Here is a 22,838-nt window from a genome sequence, read left to right on the forward strand (position 1 = left end):
TCGTAAAATACCAGCTCTAACTTCTGGCAGAGAGTTTTATTTGTATTTATGGAATAAATGCAGCAATTTCTTGAAACTCATATGGAGGTTGACAGTGAGCTCTGTTTTTTGCAGGGTTAACAGCAGAACAGTGCAAAGATTTGTGGTGATTAACTCATGCTGTATGTCTTTCCTCACTACAAATTTGCAGAATCCGTTTTTTCTATAAATATTCTAATTATGACATGCACACTTAAGTTAGCGTTGTCCCCCCCCAGCAAATTCTAGGACTTTAAAATACAAGCCATTTGTTCTTCCAATGGCTCCACAATATCAAGTAAATAACTGAGTCAAGCAGACTTAGAAATGCACAGAATCCACATCTAGAACATGGTGACCGAGTTCATCTCTACCACTTTGGTAGTGGAGACTCCATGATTATCTGTAGCAACTCTGAGACAGGGACAAAGAAAGGAAGCTAACATTCCCATACTCTGATCACTATTCAGAAACATCACAAATGAAAGCATGTCTGTAGACGTCAGGCAAAACTTCCTTGCACGAGGGGATGCAGTGGCAAAGTGGTATTGTCACTGGACTGGTAATCTAGAGATCCAGGGTAATGCTCTGAGGACCCAGGTTTGAATCCCACCATGGCAGATGGAATTTGAATTCAAGAAATATCTGGAATTAAAAGTCTAATGATGACCATGAAACCATTGTTGATTGTCATAAAATCCCATCTGATTGAATGTCCTTTAGGGAAGGAAATCTGCTATCCTAAACAAAAACAGAATTACCTGGAAAAACTCAGCAGGTCTGGCAGCATCGGCGGAGAAGAAGAGTTGACATTTCGAGTCCTCATGACCCTTCAACACACCTGGTCTGGCCTACATGTGACTCCAGACCCACAGAAATATGGTTGACTCTAAAAAAAAAAAAATGCCCTCTGAACAAGGACAATTAGGGATGGGCAATTAACGCTGGCCTAGCCAGCAACGCCCACATTCCACAAGTGAAAAAGAAACCATGTCAACTCTGATTGCATTATGATTTTCCAAATGTTACTACTTCCTTAGTTTGCAAATCCAGTAGTAAGAAAAGCAATCCAACAGCAGCATCCTCTCCCAACATGCCCAGCACCAAGGTACTAATCACTCAATACTAGCACCACTGGGCAAGACATGTCATTCATATGCCTGCAGACTCAAAGCAATTGCTCTACCTGGAACTCAACTATGGCACGAGCCTCCCAGAAGGACAGCAGAAATGCTTTAGGGATTTCCTCAAAGCATCCCTGAAGAGGTAAAACATCTCACCAACTCATGGGAGTCCCTGCCTGTGACTGATCCCAATGGAGAAGGTTCATTTATGAAGGCAGTAAACAAATCAAGAGACTTCATCAGCAGCACACAGAGAGGATGAGGTATTGAAGAGAATGCACAAACCTCCAAACAACTCATCTACCGAACCCTTCAGGTACCACCTGCCCCGGATGTGGTAGAGTCACGAATTGGATTTAAGCCATCTCAGAGTTTATCAAACTGGAATGAAAGCAAGCCATCCTTAATCCCGAGGGATTGCCTAAAAAAGAGAAGTGGTTCAAGTCCTACTGCAGGGAATAGAGTACAAAAACCTCCAGTGCAGTACTAAAGGAATGCTGAGCTGTTAGAGGTGCTGATTTTCCAATGAGACATTAATCTGAGGCCCTTTACACCATCAAGGTTTATTTCTTTCTTAAGTCTTTATTCTTTCATGGGATGGTGGGCATTGCTGGCAAGGCCAGCATTTAATGCCCATCCTGAATTGTCCTTGATCTGAGTGGCTTGCTAGGCCATTTCAGAGGACAGTTAAGAATCAACCATATTGCTGCCAGTCTGAAATCACACGTATGCCAGGCTGGGTAAGGATGGCAGATTTCCTTCCGTAAAAGGGCAGTAGTGAACCTGATGGATTTTTAAAACAATCGATGATAGTTGCCATGGTCACCATCCCTGAACCCAGCTTTTATATTTGATTTATTTATTGATTTTAAATTCCACCAACTGCCGTGGTGGGTTTTGGACCCATGACCCTAGGGGGCATTAGCCCTGCCCTCTGGATTACTAGTCCAGTGACATTACCACTGCGCCATCATTTCTCCCAGGGGGTGGGCATAAAAGATCCCCTATTTCAATAAAGAGCAGAGGAGTTACCCCAGTGTCCTGGATAATATTCAGCCCTCAATCAATATTACAGAAACAGCTTATCTAATCATTATCACATTTTTCTTTGCAAGAGCTTGCTGTGCACAAATTAACTGCCACATTTCCTAGATTACACTTCAAAAGTACATCACTGGGTTTAAAGCACTTTGGGACACACTGAAGTCACGAAAGGTGCTTTACAAATGAAATCTCTTTCTTAACTAATCTTAAAAGATTATATAATGAAAACATTGCATAATGTGTACTATGGCTGGTTTCATGTTACTGCAAATTGAACCTTTGCACGATGCTACAGCTATCACATGAGAGATCTTTATCAGACAAGTAACAGACTAATTACTTGCCACTGTAATTATTAATTCCATTTTTCTTCTAAAATCAGATGAGCAGGAACTTTATTTTCAAAAACATAGGTAAGTTTCGTGGAGAATAGTTTTCTTGTGACATGCTTTAAATGTCATAAGTTTCTTCAGAATTCAAATTATATGCAACTTAAAAAATCTTCAAATTAATAATTTTGTTCATTACAAAACTACTTTAGGATAGTAAAATGCTTCCTTTGTATGAATGAATTTACGAAAAAAAGTACAAAACAACGAGGCATTTAATTGCATGAAAGAAACATTGGTGTAATCAAAGAACTTAATCAATTACAAATGTACAAACATTTAAGTCAGTTGGATTTAGAATAAAAGCACTTATAAAATAAACACAAGTGAAGAGATGCTTGGATTTATACAGTGTTGTATCATATTACCAAAGTGATGGTTAAATAGAAAAAATTATAATATTGTCCTATTGGGTGGTACTGCAGATTAAAGACCAAGTTTAGGCTTCAGATGATGTGGAGCTAAATGTACCTGCGCATATCAGTTAAAGTTATTTTATAGATTAAAAAATATGAAAAACAAAGTTGTGCAAGAGCTTCTCTGAAATACAGGCTACACCAAGATGCAGCAAAACTGAGGTGCTACACTGGCAGGACGACATAATCACAGCATTTTCTGTTTAAACTGGCAGTTTCCATTATAAATGTTGACAAAGGAAGCTAACATAAAAACAAAACTGCAAAACAATTATATGGCAACGGAAGTAAAGCTCTTTAGTCAGGGAGCGCACACAGAACTAAAACCATTAACAAGAACCAGTGCAACCTCAGAGAATAGTTAAGATGTGACGTATCCATTGATATTTTGCCACAAATGAAAAAACAGTAAAAATTTGGCATTTTGCGATATCTGCAAATCTATAAAATAAAAGAAAAGATTATCAATAGGCATTTATATTCCTCTCTGCGGCATTGCAACATGCTAAATTACACTCCCAAGAGTTCAGTATCTTTCACAGCACACAGTGCATTAGTTTCAAAGATTTTAATTTCTTCATAACAGCTTTTCTCCCTAGGCAATCGAACTATTAAAGTAATGCTGTGATTTATTTTTAATTATAATTTTTTGTGAATTGGTGGGAGTGTATACAAAAAGAAAGACTGGGTTGGTTGTTGGACTGGTCACTGGCCAATGCTTAGTTCAGCCCTAGCCCAGATTTACAGGGTGAAAGCTGACTCAGCCTGGTGGCTGCAATCTAAGCCCTGCAGGCACTGCTCCACAGCACAAACAGACCCCGAAGTCAATAATCTTTATTATCAAAGCCACATGGTGGCTATTGTGAGAAATGGAAAATGTTCACTTGTATGAGATGCTCTTTTGATATTAAGGCTTATTTTACAGCCCAAACTCTGACTTGGAGCACACAATAATAAAAAAATATTTTTAAAATTCACAGACTACACTGCTGTCAACATAGGATATTTTTAAGTTTATACATCATTTACTTGTAACAAGTTTTAATTTGAACTTACTTTGGCAGTGGTAGGAAATTGGAGGTCAAAGGGAAAATGAAAACTGAAAATATAGAGATAATCCATAGACGGCCCTGTACTTTATCTCTTAAGTTTGACTATTAATAATAAATATTTAACAGCGCCTACGTAATCATTTACAACTAAAAACAACAGTAGTCACTTATTCAATTCAACTTACCCATGTGTTTTTTGAAGCGGCAGACTGGAGCACAGTTAATAATTAGAGGCAAGAACCCCAACTGAGGTTTTTCCTTCCCTCAGCCAAGCCATTTGTGGTGCCACTTCCACTACAGCCAATATGGCTAATTCAGTGTTAATGGAGAATCAAGCCCAACACATCAAATATCTGCACAGCTTAAAATCGCATTACATAGTCAAGTTATTCAGTAGGTCAACAAGGAGGAGAAAATTCTGTCCAATGTGCTACCTGATATAATGCCAGAAATGTGGATGCTTGATGGATGTTTTTGCGAATGGAAAATTGTCTCCAGTGGCATTCCACAGGGCTAAATGTTGGGGCCCTTGCTGTTTGTTGTATATATTAATGCTTTAGACTTAAATGTGAGAGGCATGATTGGAAAATTTGCAGATGACACAAAAATTGGCTGTATGGTTAATTGATAGCGAAGACGATAGCTGTTGACTCCAGAATGATGGTTTGGTTGAGTGGATGGGAAGTGGCAAATGGAATTCAATTCAGGAAAAGTGCAAAGTAATGCATTTGAGGGCGACAAACAAAGCAAGGGAATACTCAATAAACAGGAAGTTATTGAGAAGGGTTGAGGAAGTGAGAAACCTTGGAGTGCATGTCCACAGGTCCCTGAAGGTGCCAGGATAGGTGGACAAGGGTAGTCAAGAAAGCATAAGGAATGTTTTCCTTTATTGGGTAAGGTATTGAATACAAAAGCAGGGATGTAATGATGGAACTGTATAAAAACTGTGTGCACAGTTCTGGTCACATTACAGGGAGGACATAATTGCTCTTGAAAGAGTGCAGAGGAGATTTACAAGAATGTTGCCAGGGCTGGAAAATTGCAGCTATGAAGAGACATTGGATAGGCTAGGGTTGTTTTCCTTAAAACCAAGGAGGCTAAGGGGTGACCTAATTGAAGTGTACAAAATTCTGAGGGGCCTAGATAGGGTGGACAGAAAAGACTGGTTTGCTCTAGCTGAGGGATCAATTACCAGGGGGCAGAGGTTTAAAGTGATTGGTAGAAGTATTAGAAGGGACATGAGAAATGTCCCAGAGGATGGTAGGTGTCTGGAATTCACTGCCTCAGTTGGTGGCTGAGGCTGAAACACATCTCATTTAAAAAAGGTACCTGGATCTATATCTGAAGTGCTGTATCCTGCAAGGCTACAGACCAGGTGCTGGAAAGTGGGATTAAAATGAGCAGCTAATTTATTTTTTCTCTTTTTGCTGGCACAGTCATGAAGGGTTGAATGGCCTCTTTCTGTGCCATAACTTTTCTATGGTTCTATGGTGCCCCTTTCCACTACAGGAAAGCACAAAAGCAATCAAACATAAAACTGAAATGCTTAACAAGAAAGGTAAAGTCAATTTAATTTCCAACCTTGCTGACACCCCTGGGAATGCTACTGAGAGAAGATAACAAATAAAAAAACATTGGCCCAGATCTTCCGGTCTCAATATCAGAGACTGGGCGTACGACAAAACGTCTGTGAGGACCTCACATAAGACCCAACATATTGTGGGAATGCGGGAATTGTCCGAGAAGTTTGAAGTTCCAACGGCCAATTCCCCTACTCTTGGCCCCCCCCCTCTCTGCACAGATATTAGAGTTGGAGGACTTCAGTCCAAGGGACTTACCTGAATAGTTATCCTGCAAAGGTTAGACAGATAAATCCAAGTTTAACTCTTGGGTAACTACAAAACTGCCCACCATCCCCTCTAATCACCCACAATGACCTCTCCCCACCCCGAATTCCTGCTCACCACCCGTCCCCCAACTAGACCCAACAACTCCCCCACCACCTTGACTCAACCACTCCTCCCAGCTCAATAACATCCCCCCCCCAACCTGCCACTTGGTCCACCCACCCTACTCACTTAGCTCCCTAACATTCAGCCATGCGCTACTTCCTTTATAAATTATTACAATTCACTTCACTGGTCTTACTGTACAGAAGCATTAGAGCAGTATTCTATAAATAAAATATGGTTCTGCACATAGTCTGCTTCATTACAGTGTTAGTCCACCACCATCACAAACAGGACACAAAATAGCATTGGAACATAAAAGGTTACATCTGAATAAATAAAATCTCTTTATGCTACCCAATGCAAAAGATAATAATTGGCCAGATAAGTTATCAACAACTTGTCACTTGATACGTACCATGATATACCCATGCTCATACCCCGATACACAGTGCCAGTTTTCACATATATGCTGAAAGTACTCACCAGCAGCTCTCTCAACCCCTCCACCAGATCTAAATTATCAGGCTGCTTGTCAAATATCCAGCACTGGATGAGTAGAAACTCCTTCAATTAAAGATTGGGGAGATCAAAGTCATTGTCTTTGATACCCGCTACAAACACCCTTCCCTAGTCAATGACTCCATCCCTCTCCTTGGCAACCATCTGAGGCTGAAACAGATTGTTCCGACCACCAACTACCCCATCTCCCACCCCAAAATCAGCTCCTGACCACGTATTCTGCACCATCACTGAGGCTGCCTATTTCCTTCCCTATCACCTGACTCCATCCCTGCATCAACTCATCTGAAACCTTCATTCATACCCATGTTATCACTAGTATTGACTATTCCAATGCACTCCTGTCTTATCTCCAACATTCGATCTCCATAAATTTGAGGGCACCCAAAACTCTGCTACCCATGTCCTTAATCAGACAGTCTCATTCACTGCTAACATCCATTGGTTCTCAATTAGGCAATGCCTCAATTTTAGAATTCATTTATTTTATTTCTTTTTATTAAATTTTTAAATTCTTTTTCCCCAACAGATGTCCCTCACCCCGGTAAACATATACATCAGGCCATCTGTCATTTGTTTTTGTTTTGTTTTCACAGAGTGATCTTGTTCAGCTATCTTACTTTTGTGCCACTATCAGCACCTCCTTTAGTCTTTAACACTACCTTTAATACTCCCTTTATCCTGTGTCTATGACATCTTTGTCAAATTTCTCATCTCCCACCTATCCCTGATCTTCTAATTTGCTCCACCCCCTCTTAAACAGTATAAAATCCATCACATTTTTACTTCTCTTTAGCTCTGAAGAGTCATATGGACTCGAAATGTTAACTCTGTTTCTCTCTCCACAGATGCTGCCAGACCTGCTGAATTTTTCCAGCATTTTGTTTTTATTTCAGAATTCCAATTCTTCTCAAATCCCTCCATGGCCTTGCTCCTCCCCATCTCCAGCTCCTCCAGTCCCTCAGTCCTTTAAGATAACTGTTCAAAACTAATTCTGGCCTCTTGAGCATCCAAATTTAATTGTTTCATAATTGGTTGCTGTGGCTTCAATTGCCTTCCCTAAGCCTAATGGTCTCTCCACCTCGCTTTCCTCTTGCAAGAGACTGCTTAAAACCTTGCTCTTTGGCCAAGCTTTTGGTTATTGGCCCTGATATCTGTTTATGTGGCTTGGTGTCAAATTTTGCTTCATAACAGACCTGTGAAGCATCTTGGGACATTTTATTGTATTAAAGGCATCCTATAAATACAAGTTATTGCATAGTTCTTACAAGTATTTGCTCTAGTCAAAAATCAACTTCAAAAAGCCATTCCACTTATAACAGATTTGAGAAATCCATTGTTATGGATAGGGAAAGATGGTGGGATAACTTTGTGCTATGATTTTCAGCATAATCGCACAGCAGGCTTCTGGGTAAGTTTAAGTTAGAAGAAAAGAACATTTGCTTATTCACACAACACCCAAAAATGTAACACTCCCTCAGGCACACACAGAGACACGTCCACACACGCACACAAAGATGGATTCTAGAAAATGCATTCATTCAGGTTATTTGCAGAAACGCTAGTAAATCAGGTCCTTTCAGTCCTTTAGGGTGCACGTAATGGAAACCTGGATAAATTCTCCCTCGTGGTTCTTGGGATGAATGGAAGTAAGCCTCTGGGTTTCCAGTCGAAGTTATAGCCAAGTTTCTGTGAACACAAATCTTTGCAGGTGAGGACAACTTAGCACCTCTCTTTCTCACTGCCTGGGACTGACTGGGTTCTTCAAACAGGGTTCTTTACTTCTTGCTGCAGGAATGGTCCCTCTGCTGTCCTGTTGGCTTCCAGACTGACTTTCGCTCACTGGTTCTTGGAGTAATAAGATTTATCTGAAGTCTGTTCTGGTCATGTGTCCCATTGATCAATACTTCTCTCATCCACACCAATGATTTGAAGCTAGGTGCCATTGCTACATAATAGGGCAGGGGTGTGAATGGTGATTGTTTACACCTTCTTGTGAAAACAAAGATGTGGAGAAGCCGCTTTATGTGTCAAGCTTGCAGACACTGCATCTGGGGTCTACTTATTTGAGTTTTGGTAAATACCCAGGAGGTGTAAATTCACAAGAGCTTTTGAATGTCTTTTCACAGGAGGGTCTTCCACAGACATTTACTTTTTAATAATTTTGCAGAAGCATGTCCAGACTTGAGTTAATACTTCATGTGTGCAGAAACCACAGGTTACCTGATCTTTGGTAGTCATCTTTGATGCACACTGTCCACTTTTAAAGTCAATTTTTAAAGCGTTCACATTATATACAGTCCGTAGGCAGAATCGTCCGTGCCCATAGGCATCAGGCGTGTTCAGTGTGAGCAGACAATATGGCGAGAAGGCCAAAAATCATTTTCACAACATCGTGAAACCAATACGATCGTCCACTTTGCCCACCAATGGCGGGCCACATTTCCCACCATTGGATGTCGGGAACCTCACTGTGATACATTTGCATATCATTATAAGCCCAGCCCACTGGAATCATCACCTCCCCAGAGGTGGGTACACAGTAATGTTGCGGAGCCCTCCCCCGGAACACCTGCCGGACTTCAACACTAAGGTGCGCTTGGGAGGGGTGAGGGGGCAAGGGCTGCCCTGTGGTTGAAGGTGGTGCACAAGCATGTGCTGGGTTTGAGGGGGTGGGGGGGGCGCGCGTGGGGAGCTAGCCACATTGATATGATTGGAGGAGTTAGGCCTATAGCTTATCTGCCCACTCAGGCAGTGCAGAGACAAAGTGCCACCAAATGCTCCAGAGCTTTTCACCCCTCAGGCACAGGCTGCAAAGAAATGAGCATTTTAGTGGACTGCAGAACAGTTGGACAATTGGGCACATTGTACAATCTCCTTGCTAAAGCTAGCCGTGGAGCAGTCACTGGTGGAGGTGCTCACAGCCCCTTGCAATGTCAGCATCCCAGTTTGGTTCCCCCATGGTTCAAGCTAATAGTGCAGCCTTGCAGCACGGGTGAGGAGGATGTCTAGGCCTGAGCTGAGAGCACAGCATGCAGTCCAATGGGCAAATCTGCTGCCAATTGGCCAGGTGCAGTGGGGTGGAGGTGGGTGGGATTTCAGGCAGCCATGCACACTAATCTCTGGCTATCCAACTGGTGGCCAGAGCTCTCTGGGGTGCAATAAGGGGCCTTCAGACTTAACCAGGAGAGGTTCTTTCTACATCCATGCTAACCCACATGTCTCTCTCTTTCATCCTACAGTAGTAGTACATCAGGATCATGGAGCCTGATGAACTAGTTGTATGCCTCGTGGCGTACAGAGAACAAAGACGACTGGGAAGAGAGTGACTGAGGTGCCTGGCTGGGCAGTGGGAGGAGCAGCACCCTCTGGAAGAAGGGGCGGCTGGGTCTCCCGCACACATCGCTGAAGGGCCACAGCGAGCCATCGCTGGTCAGCACCTAGTAACACCCAGGATTTAGAGATGCCGCCTTTCATTCCTGCAGATGACCAAGAACCAGTGTCGCCGAAGAATATGCATGTCCAGGAAACTGGTTGGTCACATCTACCAGCTATTGCAGGGTTTGGCCCCATGTGGACATGGAGGGCATCCACTGCCAGTGGCCGTAAAAATGACTCTGGCACTCAATTTCTATGCCAGTGGCTCCTTTCAGGGCTCCACAGGAGACCTCTGTGGGATATCACAAGCCTCCACCCATAAATACATCCAAGAGGTTATGGATGCCATCTTAGCAAGAGCACACAGCTTTGTGCATTTCACCCGGGACCAGGACAGTCAGGTTGCAAGAGCGATTGGATTTGCCCAGATCTCGGGTTTTCCACAGGTGCAGGTGCCATCGACTGCACTCACGTGTTGCTCAAATCTCTGTCTCTACGAGTGGTCAGCTATGTCAACCACAAGGTATTCCATTTGCTGAATGTGCAGCTGGTGTGCGGCCACCACAAACGTACCCTGCAAGTCTGCGCACGGTTTCCAGGGAGTGTCTACAACTCTGACATTCTTAGTTGGTCACAGATCCTTGACGTATTCCAGGGTGCATAGAAGCTGCAGGGATGGCTCCTCAGGAACTAGGGCTACCCACAGAGGACGTAGCTGATCACACCTGTGCGGCTGCCTCAGACTGCGGCACAGCAAAGGTATAACAAGGCTCATACTGCAACTGGCAGCTTGGTGGAGCAAACCTTGCTGAAGATGTGGTTCTGGTGCCTGGGCCAGTTTAGGAGCTCTGCAATATAGTCCACAGAGGATGTCATGCATCATCGTTGTCTGCTGTGCCCTTTACAACCTGGCACTGCAGTGGGGAGATGAGCTGGCTGAGGAGGAGCTGGAGGTCTCCTCCAATGAGGATGCTGCTGACGGGGATGAGGGTGAGGTTGTCCCCAAAGGTGACAACAATGGGGATAAGGCCCTTGCACTGGCTAGATGAGGCAAGCGTGCTCAGGAAACCCTCATAGCTGCTAGATTTGTGAAGGATGCTGACGACATGCAGTGAGGAGACACCATAGATCCTCTCATTGCATCTGTGAGCGTTTGACTCCTGTCTGGCTAATGGCAGTGCACATACCCTCTGTGAGAATGCTCCTGTCATGGAGACGTGATGGAGGCCCTAGTAGTCACTGGATTGCAGGAGGAGGATGATGACATGCAGTTAGGACACTCCATATATTTTCACATAGCTTCTGAGAATGTCTGACTCCTGTCTGGCTGAGGGCAGCTCGCTTGCACTCTGATCAGGGTCATACCATAGAGACGCGGCCATAAAACTTAAGAAATATCTGATCCTTTGTCTGGCTTCAGCACCTGAGCCCTCCAGGAGCACAGCATCATTGGTCACGGATGCTGAAGAGATGGGAGCCAACCCCACCTTAAAAAGGTGCTGAGAACTATAGAGAGAATCACGGAACTCTATGATGCCTGCCCACAACATTCTGGCAGCAATGACAAGCACTGTCGAGGAGCAGGCCGGACCATCATTTTAGTCCGAAGGCTGCACAGGGAAGAGATCCTGGACTGAGACACGTGCTTTTATCTTGTGCAAAAAGGTTTCACATCTGAGCACCACAAACACTGCTCATCAGAATAAAGAACCATAGGCAGGGAGACTGTCTTGGGAGTTTAATGATAATAGTGAACAGTATGTACAAGTGATTAACACCTGTACCCAGGCTGTGCGACTACACACTTTCGTGGGCTTGGCCTAAATAGCCAAGTGGTTATGGTACTGGGTTTGGAACCCCAAGATCAAGAGTTCAAATCTCACAATGGCAAACTATGAAACAATGTAACTTCATCTGAATAAACAGATGGAAACGGGTTTGTACTCGAAAGAGTTACACACTTTCGTGGGCTTGGCCTAAATAGCCAAGTGGTTATGGTACTGGGTTTGTAACCCCAAGAGTTCAAATCTCACAATGGCAAACTATGAAACAGTGTAACTTCATCTGAAACAGATGGAAACGGGTTTGTACTCGAAAGAGTTACACACTTTCGTGGGCTTGGCCTAAATAGCCAAGTGGTTATGGTACTGGGTTTGTAACCCCAAGATCAAGAGTTCAAATCTCACAATGGCAAAACTATGAAACAATGTAACTTCATCTGAAACAGATGGAAACGGGTTTGTACTCGAAAGAGTTACACACTTTTGTGGGCTTGGCCTAAATAGCCAAGTGGTTATGGTACTGGGTTTGTAACCCCAAGATCAAGAGTTCAAATCTCACAATGGCAAAACTATGAAACAATGTAACTTCATCTGAAACAGATGGAAATGTGTTTGTACTCGAAAGAGTTACACAATTTCGTGGGCTTGGCCTAAATAGCCAAGTGGTTATGGTACTGGGTTTGTAACCCCAAGATCAAGAGTTCAAATCTCACAATGGTAAACTATGAAACAATGTAACTTCATCTGAAACAGATGGAAATGGGTTTGTACTCGAAAGAGTTACACACTTTCGTGTGCCTTGGGTCTCCCTGTATCCACAGCGAAGGTGGAGGCAGCGTGTTACACCCTGGCCTATGACGACCTTGACGGGTGTCCTTTGGAGGGCCCTGGCCTGCTGTGTCTGGCCAGACACTCCCAGAGTGAGTTGGATGGATGGCCCTGGAGGGGGTGTACACCTGCTGATCCTCCTCACTATGGGTGCCCAAGAGACCCTGGCTGACCTCTTGAAGGAGAAGGGGAAGCTAGAGTGAGATCGAGCTTCCAAGAAGCCCGCTCATGTACACGCCGTTGGGGGCCAAATATGGCATCAGCAATGGAGTCGAGCCTGTGCAGCAGTGCAGTAGTGACATCCTGGACCAAGGTCTCCACAGTGGCCGCCATTCTGCCAGTGTTGACCACAGTGCTTTGGCATGCCGGTGCTATCACCTCAGCCTAAAGGTGGACGGTCTCCTCCATCGTGCCTTGCAATCTGAGGAGTGCAGCGGATATCCCTTCCTGATGTTCTTGAGTTGCCTTTGCAGCTCCAGCAACTGTGACATGACCATGTCCAGAGGTTCCTCATCTGACTCAGACTCAGAGTTCTGGCCTCCAGCAGTCCTCGAGTGCCGGACACTTAGGAAGTCCCTGCTGCCATCTGCTGTGGATCAGACAGTGTGATGTGCTCGCCAGATTGTAATCCCTAGGCTACTGTAAAGCTAGGTCCCACTGAGACATGTCTCTCTGCGCTGAAGGGTATGGGTAAGCGCCATGAAGGGACTTCAGCAAGGGTGCCTCCAGATTCCTCCGGGGCTTGATTGGAGGCCTTGGGTCATGGACACTGTCAGCTGTTTCCCAGATGTGCCTGCAGAAACAAGGGGAGATAATTAGTACATGGCAGTAGCCTGTGAAACAGGACACATCACTCACAGTATGGCTGTCTGCTGGATGTTACACTGCTGGATTCTCACTTGGTAGAGCACCGCCAACCTCACCGTCAGTGCAGGAACGGTCCAGGTCCTCGCCAGCCAGCTGGATGGTTCTGTTTTCAAAGTCGAGGAAATTGATTTCAGGAATTCATCCACCAGTCTGTGACCTCACCTTGTTGTTGTGTGCCAGTTGTGACGCCTGCCAGGCCAGATGATAAGTATGCCTGGCCTGTGTGGGTAGTGAGTGGTCCCATGGACAGGATGAAGACAATGAAGTGTGTGTGAGAGAGAATGAATGGTAATGTCCCTTGAACCGGCAGTAAGTGAGGGCCCTGTGGCTGTGTGATGGGTTTGCGTATGAGTGAGTTGAGAATAATGAGAAGACTTACCCTGGAGTGGATCATTCATCCTTGTGGCACTGAATGGCTGTCATCTTGTGAAGGGTGATGGCACTGACCACTGCTGCCACCATCTCCCAAGCCAGATTAGTGATGTTACTGCTCATCCTGCAGCCTTAGCGGATGTAGATGACATAATGGCGATCCTCCACTGCATCCAAAAGGTGCTCGAGGGACACATCATTAAATCTGGGGATTACGGTCTTTTTGCCTTTCAGAGCCATGTCTTCTTTGCAGAAGTCCTGGGCTGGAAGCACTGAGATGTATGCGCAGATGTATGTATGGACTTTAAATATGGCGCCCACGTGCTGAAACAGCGAGGTGATGACATGGCAGGTGAATGAGAGCCCGCCCACCATCGAAACATCGTTTCCCAGGAATGCATAAATAATATGCCGAGTTTGGGATGATACAACGTGAAAAGCCAAAAAATCATTATATCCACCTGCTACTGCACTTAGAGCAAATCTGGGATGATTCTGCCCCATATCTTGAGAGTTACTGGGCATGACAATAATCACAAAATTATAATCACAAAATCTTAATATCTTGAGCGATGTGCTTTAATAAATCACTCAGTTCTTTATGGGTCAATCATAAAATGACACTGATTTAACAGCATATAATGCAAGCAAGACATTTAATATATCTCACCAATTGTTTCAACAGATCATGTACAAATATCTACTATATTTTGCTATTCAACCAAAGGGAGGTTCTCTCTCTTTGGCCCTAGCTCCTAAAATGAAATCAAGCAAGTCTCATGAATAGCTAACAGCAACTTGTACTTATATAGCACCAACACCCCAAGGCACTTTACAGGAGCAATCATTAAATAACGTTTGACATAGATAATACGAGGAGCTATCAGGACAGCTGACCAAAAATTTGCGGGGATAAGTTTTATAGGAACATCTTAAAAAGGAGAGAGTGATATGGAAATTGAGGGGCTGAGAGCGCGAATTCCAGAGCTTCAGGGCCTGGCCAGCTGAAGGTACAGCTGCCAATGTTGTGCAACAAAGGAAAAAAAAATCAGGATGGCACAAGTGACCAGAATGGAAGGAGTGCAGCGATCCCAGTGGTCAGGCTAGAGGAGCCTATAAAAGGTAGGGAATGTAACCAACTTCACATTCTACTCTCTATACCTTTGATTAATCGTCCTTGTTTGGCATGATATTTCCATGGATCCAGCATTTCTGGCACCATTAAATTCAACATGTGATTATCTTCACCTGTACTTATGTTACAACTCTCAATCTTGTTACAACCAGACATTTAATTTATTCAGAATCAAATATTCAACCAGCTTTTTGATTCAAGTCAACGACACATCTGTTTTGACTCAACCCATTTCAAGCAGCTATCCTCCATTGCAGGAAGAGGGGGAGAGAGGAGAATCACTTAGGTTTGCTTAAAGTGAGATTTTTTTTAAAACTCGTTAACACAATCCAGTTGTAAATAATTTCCTTGCATTCACTTTATCCACTCCTCCCAGGTTACTGTGTAGAATGAGTTCAAGTTGTCCATCAATCCTACCCATTTGACAAAAAGGTAAAGTTATGGTTGGGAAGTGGGATGAAGGAATGAATGAATTAATTAATTAATTAATGATGGTTTATGCTTAGTACATTAACAGACCTAAAGTACCTGTATGGGAATTCCCTCACCAAAGGGACGCATACACAAGGTAAAACAACTGGCAGAAATTTGTAAGAGTACTGATTGTGTTGTATAACTTCACTGTCAGGTAAATGGAACAATCATAATTTAAAACTCAATCACAGCCAAGCATCAGTTTTAGATTTATTAAATCTAGAAGCCACTGATCATTAAATTACCAACTTAGCATCACCAGTACACTGCAGTTATATTTCCGTTATAAAGATAAACTAACTCTAATGTATTTCTGATTAATAGATATTACCAAATATTTTAATAGATATTAACAAATATAAAGACAATATTGATATCGGATGTAATCCTTAGCTGCCGCTTCAGTTTCATTTAGAGAAAGCAAATGCAGTTATAAAAATTGGTACAAAATTACCCAAGGTAAATAATCTCCTTTACTTCAAATAGACAGCAATTTGTGTATTTGTTGTTTCTGCTGGCAAAAGCAGCTGACATTGCCACAGTTGACTTGTCAGCTTCACAGCTGCCCAATACATCTGCCAACAGCTTCAGACAACATGCAACAATATTCTTCAGTAACAACGTTGATTGGTTTTGCTTCAAAACTCCTACTGGGAATACTGGGTACCATAATCAAACTGAACTCCCAACAACACTTCCAGATGCAATGCAGCAATAATTACAACTCCCATATCTCTAACAAAACCTTAAATATATTTGTTTTAGTGGGTTGTATTACCACCAACTGATCTATGGTTCTACATAGAAAGCTGACAGCAGTTTAAGGATCTTGCTTGTCTCAGCCACACCTATCTGCAAAATGCTTCATCTCTTGTACACTTCTCAGCAACTTATTCCTGTCTTGCCTGCCAACTGCTTCCCACCCATCCCGCCAATTCCCCTTAAACTCATCTGTGCTTATTTTTCCCTGCCTCATCTATAAATTATAAAGTAGAAAGTTTTATTTATCCCACTATCACCCTCTTGTGTCTTGCACCATCAACCCTTTTGTCATTTAATCTCTCCTGCCATCCACCCAATCACAGGCTGTCTCTCTTGTCCTAGCCTCTCCTCACCACTGTCCCTGCCTCTCTACTTGCTTGAAATCTGATATATCTCTAACTTCTCTCAGTTCTGAGGAAAGGTCATCGACCTAAAACATTAACTCTTTCTCTCTTCACAGATGCCACTAGGCCTGAGTATTTCCAACATTTTCTATTAAAATTTCAGCTTTGTCTGAGAAGGGAAAAAAATTGTCAGCTTGTGTGCAACACTGACGATGCTGCATTTATTGCCTAAATGTGTTGAGGTGCCTGTGATCTTGAACCAAAGTCTTAGTTGCAATATTACTGTACTTCGTAGCAATTATTCTTGCAATCAAGCAGCTTGCTAGGTCACATCAGGAGGCATTAAAAATCTATCATACTGTAAACTAGACCCAAGCGGAAAGTAGGGATAGCAGATTCCTATCCTGAAGGGCATTAGTGAATTTATCATTTTTACAACGATCTGGCACATTAATCTGATGTATTACCAGATTTATTGAAAATAATCTCAACCTGCCATGTTCGGCTTTGAAATCTTAAGCTCTGCAGTATTAGTTCAGCACCATGCTAACTATATTACTGTCTCTTTGGTATATGAGTGAGTGAGAAGGGAGAATTCTTTAGCTTAATAATGCCATCAGAGCATTGCTAATCACATACATTTAAAATGTATCCCTCATTAATCCAGGAACAATGCCTTTACACACCAACTTCAAATCTGCTATAACATGGGGCTGCAACTCAGCAGTAAAAACATTAATGGCTACTACACATAGGGTTTTATTCAACTTCAGCATTTTTTTCACCAGCTGGAATTTCTACAGATGAATCCTAAATTCAGCTCCCAGTATGGGAAAAATACCATAATTAGATACTCAAGTACATAATTCTGAAGTATATATGATGATACAGGAGGAAGTGAAGAGAAAAGGTCACCCTTTTAACTCTGTTGCAAGTCTGCTTCCATGTGTGAAGTCTCCTACTGTCTCCTGTCAGATAAAATAAGCTCAATTCAGAAGCTACTTTAGAATCATGTTACCAGTAATCTAGTAGGATGGAGTGGAAGATTATTTAAAGACAAATGGTCACTTTAATAAAAAAAGTGTGTAATTTGTACATGCAGATTGCTACCAATAAATAACAGAATTACAGCATTCTCTGCCTTTAAGCTGGTTAATTCCACTAATGCATAAATGTGTTCATTGGATTTAATTTTTTTTTTAATTCATTCATGGGATGTGAGCCTGTCTGTCTGGGTCAGCATTTATTGCCCATCCATAATTGTTCTTGAGCTGTCTTCTTGAACCGCTGCAGTCCATGTGGTGTAGGTACATCCACAGTTAGGAAGGGAGTTCCAGGATTTTGACCCAGCGACAGTGAACGAACAGCGATGTGCTTCCAAGTCAGGGGTGGTGAGTGACTTGGAGGGGAACTTCCAGATGGTGATGTTCTCATCTACCTGCTGCCTTGTCCTTCTAGATGGTAGTGCTTGTAGGTTTGGAAGGTGCTGTATAAGGAACCTTGGTGAATTCCTGCAGTGCATCTTGCAGATGGTACACACTGCTGCTACTGTGCATTGTGCTAATCATGCAGGCTGTTGTCCTGGATGGTGTCAAGCTTCTCAAGTGCTGTGGGAGCTGCACTTATCCAGGCAAGGCATCCATCACACTCCTGACTTGTGCCTTGTAGAGGGTGAACAGGCTTTGGGCAGTGAGGTGGTGAGTTACTCATCGCACGATTCCTAGCCTCTGACCTGCTCTTGAGCCACAGTATTTATATGGCTAGTTCAGTTCAGTTTCTGGTCAATGGTAACCCCAGGTGTTGATAGTGCATGATTCAGTGATGGTAATGCCATTGAACAACAAAGGGGGATGGTTGGATTCTCTCATTGCCTAACACTTGTGTGGTGCAAATGTTACACACCACTTGTCAGCCCAAGCCTGGATATTGTCCAGGTCTTGCTGCATTTGGACATGGACTGCTTCACTATCTGAGGAGTCTTGAATGGTGCTGAATATTGTGCAATCATCAACGAACATCACCACTTCTGACCTTATGATGGAAGAAACGTCATTGATGAAGCCGCTGAAGATGGTTGGGGGCGAGGATACTACCCTGGGGAACTCCTGCAGTGATGTCCTGGGGCTGAGGTGACTGACCTTCAACAACCACAAACATCTTCCTTTGTGCTAGATATGACTCCAAACAGCAGAGAGTTTTCCCCCTAATTCCCATTGACTCCAGTTTGCTAGGACTCTTTGATGCCACACTCGGTCAAATACAGCCTTGATGTCAACGGTAGCCACTCTCCCCTCACCTTGGGAGTTCAGTTCGTTTGTCCATGTTTGAACCAAGGCTGTAATGAGGTCAGGAGCTGAGTGGCCCTGGCAGAACCCAAACTGGGTGTCGGTGAGCAGGAACAGAATCAGATGAACTTCAAACTTATTTTTTTTAAAGGTAAAGTCTTAATTTTGATTAAGATAAGTTAATCAAAGTACAAGAATCTTGTCAGTTGGTATTACACAATGGTTAGCCATCACAGAGTTGTCATAAATAGAGCATTTTGACAAGTTCTGACTGCAGCAGTCAAATTCTAAGACAATTAACTTAACACAAAGGGCAGAATCTTATGGCCCTGTTATGGCAGGAGCAGGGCTGGGAAATGCGGCGAGCCATTCAAAAGTCCATGGGACCGGAAAATCCCGATGGTGGGAAGGGCCATAAAATTCTGCCCAAAGGACTGAAGCAGTTTAAAAAAAGTGGATTGGCAGTTAAATTAGGCAAGTTTCATTTATAGCAAAGGCTATGGGCCCTGACAACATTCAGCAACAGTACTGAAGACTTGTGCTCCAGAACAAACCCTGCTCCTAACCAAGCTGTTCCGGTACAGCAAGACCACTACCTGGTAATATAGAAAATTGCCCAGGTATGACATGCCTTGCAATAAGCAGGGCAAATCCAATCCAGCTAATTACCAGTCCATCAGTCTACTCTCAATCATCACCAAAGTGATGGAAGGGGTCTCGACGGTAAGCAGCACCGACTCAGAAATAACCTATTTGCTGACACTCAGTTTGGGTTCCACCAAGGCCACACAGCTCCTGACCTCATTGCAGCCTTGGTCCAACCATGGATGAAAGAGATGAATTCCAGAAAGTGAATTGAAAGTAACTGTCCTTCACATCAAGGCATCAAGGAGCCCTAGCAAAACTGGAGTCAATTGAAATTAGGGGAAAACTCTCCATTGGCTGGAATCATATCTTGCACAAAGCAAGATGGTTGTGGTTGTTGGAGGTCAATCATCTCAGTTCCAGGACATCACTGCAAGAGTTCCTCAGTCTTAGGCCCAACCATCTTCAGCTGCTTCATCAATGACCTTCCGCCAACATGGAAGTGGAGATGTTCGCTGATGATTGCACAACGTTCAGCACCATTCACAACTTCTCAGATGCTGAAGCAGTTCATGTCCATATGCAACAAGACCTGGACAATATTCAGGCTTGAGCTGATAAGAGGCAAGTAACATTTGAGCCACACAAATGCCAGGCAATGAGCATCTCCAGCAAACTGAACTGGACTAGCTATATAAATACTGTGGCTACAGGAGCAGGTTAGAAGCTAGGAATTCTGCAGCGAGCAACTCACCTCCTGACTCCCCAGAGCCTGTCCACCATATATAAGGCACAAGTCAGAGTGTCATGGAATACTCCCCACTTGCCTGGATGAGTGCAGCTCCAACAATACAAGAAGTTTGACACCATCCAGGACAAAGCAACCCGCTTGATTGTTTGTGGATGTGGTGCCATTCACTCCCTCCACCACTGATGCACAGTAGCAGCAGTGTCTGCCATCTATAAATGCACTGCTGGAATTCACCAAGGTACCTTAGACAGCACCTTCCAAACCTACAACCACTACCATCTAGGAGGACAAGCGCAGCAGATAGATGGGAGCACCACCACTGTGAAGTTTCCCTCCAAGCCACTCAACATCCTGACTTGGAAATACATCGCCATTTCTTCACTGTCGCTGGATCAAAATTCTGGAACTCCCTCCTTAACAGCACTGTGGGTGTACCCACACCACGTGGACTGCAGCGGTTCAAGAAGGCAGCTCACCACCACCTTCTCAAGGGCAACTAGGGATGGGCAATAAATGCTGGCCTAGCCATTGATGCCCACATCCCACAAATGAAAATAAGAGAAAAACCCCAACAACACTCAAGAAGCTTGACACCATCATAGACAAAGCAGCCTTCTTGATTAGCATCACACACACAGTGGCAGCAGAGTGCATCATCTACAAGATGCACTGCAGCACTCACCAAGGCTCCTTCGATGTTGCCTTCCAAGCCCATGATCTCTACCACCTAGGAGGATAAGGACAGGAGATGCATAGGCACACCACCACCTGCAAGTTCCCCTCCAAGTCAGTCACCATCCTAACTTGGAACAATTTCGCCATTCCTTCACTGTCGCTGGGTAAAAATCCTGAAAAACTCTTCAGAACAGCACTGTGGGTGTACTTACACCACATTGCCTGTAGCAGTTTAAGGCAGCTCACCACCTCCTTCTCAAGTGCAATTAAGGATGAGTAATAAATGCTGGCCCAGCCAGCGATGCCTACATCCCATGAATGAATAAATTTTAAAAATTGTGTTAGCCACCAAAAAAAAAGGTAACTGATCAATACAAGGCCCCATCACAAGGATAACTAGCATTGCAATTCCATACTATAATTTATAATGCATATATACCCTACTTAAACCTGAGAAGAAACAAATTCCACTATCCTTGATTATTCAACATTGCATTTAAAGATTTGGCTTTTTACCTCTTTTCCCCTGCAAGTCCCCAGTGACTGACAGTGATTTCCTCCTTTACAGAATTCAATATGCAATGAAGCAATAGATAAAAAATATGCTTTTCCTGTTCAAAAATGAAACGAAATACTGTAATTAATGTGCATCACGAAGACAAAGTGTGTGCATGCAGTGGTTTATTAAAATATAAAAAAGTTCTTAGTACTACATTATTAAAGCTGATCTATATACATTTACATGCATGCACAGCCTATTAATGTAAATAAAACAGAGCACCTAGTTACATTTTTAGACCTAATTGATCCAATGCTCCCACAGAACTAACTGCTTGTTAAAATCCTCGTTAACCTTCAAATTTTTCAAACAAAACTTGCCTTTCACATTCAAAGGGCAATGCCGAGCTTGTAGTACAACTCAGGTCTGCTGGCCCTCAATCACTCTTGTCACTCTCTGGTATACAGCTCTAACCAATGCGTGCAATATACCCAAGATTTTATAGATCTATGAAATCAGCCATTATTCTACTCTGCAACTTTAACTGCATTTCAATTTAATTGGACTGTTTCCTTCGTGAGCAGTATGACATTATAAAATGATTATGGTTTCAGATCAGGAAATATGGTTAACTAAAGCACAATTTTCACGTAAATGCCTTGAAGGACACAATAGTAATGTCATTTATCTTGTGTAACAATTATATAAGACCGTTGCTAAGCACATCAATCTTGAGGCTAGTTTAAAATTACAGTTTAAAAGAGCCCTCAGTACAGCTTTCAGTTCTTGTTGGCAGCAGAAAGAATGGCACACGAGTCTTGTGTTACTTTGACATGTCTTAATGTGCCATGTTGAGGGGCTGTTGTAGATCAAAGATCAAGTCAGTTAGAGCAAAGTGAATAATTTCATCAAGAGATGAAACAAAGACATTAGAATTTTCATGCACTAACGAATTAAAAGAAAATGGATAAGCTCTTCCAAGTTACCACAAAGACTTATTATTTCTCAAAAATTTAAATTGTGGGTTGGTGCAGCCCCACAAGCTATATTAAAATCATTCAATGTGCGGTTAATTCATACCACAAGCTCATTGGCTTTATATGAACAAAAAATTGTGTACTGCAATGGTGCACTGTAACAATCTCTTTTGCCTGGTTTCATATTTCTGACTATGGTAAATATTCCCTCACTGAAATGTAAAGTCCTCATGAAATTAGTGTGCAAGATCTGTTATAACCAATGCCGTTGGTACAGCAGAGTTATTTAAAAATCCCAGAGGGAAGCTTTAAACAACTGTCATAACCTATAATTTTAAGTGTTAAGTTTGAAATGCATCTCTAAATTCAGGAATCTGACCACCGGCTCTCGGCATTTTATTAACTTACACAATTTTATTAGTGATATAAACACATTGCTTGGTATCTGTTAGATAGGTGGCAGTTTTCACCCCACTTCTTGGTCTATTCAAAAAAAAATGCAAACGCACTCTACCTCTCTGTTTACATCTCAAAACTAGTACATATCAAAGCACCCAGGCTTTAATCCAATTAAGACACACCCACAGACTAAACCTCTATTTTAAAATAAA

The 22,838-nt window shown here is 42.9% G+C and overlaps 1 protein-coding gene across 13 annotated transcripts in view; it reads right to left on the reverse strand.

Moving 5' to 3' along the window:
- osbpl3b (oxysterol binding protein-like 3b) overlaps positions 1–22,838 on the reverse strand; it is a 237,289-nt gene that overhangs the window by 166,072 nt on the left and 48,379 nt on the right. For 9 of the 13 annotated variants that reach the window (XM_041183809.1, XM_041183813.1, XM_041183820.1 and 6 more), the window contains one exon: positions 1,428–1,563. The exons of the other annotated variants lie outside the window; for them this stretch is intronic. The gene's annotated coding sequence lies outside the window, so the exon portion shown is untranslated. The remainder of the gene's footprint in view (positions 1–1,427; positions 1,564–22,838) is intronic. 13 annotated transcript variants of the gene reach the window in all.

This window comes from Carcharodon carcharias, chromosome 3 (assembly GCF_017639515.1).
Source record: "Carcharodon carcharias isolate sCarCar2 chromosome 3, sCarCar2.pri, whole genome shotgun sequence".
NCBI classification, from domain to species: domain Eukaryota; kingdom Metazoa; phylum Chordata; class Chondrichthyes; order Lamniformes; family Lamnidae; genus Carcharodon; species Carcharodon carcharias.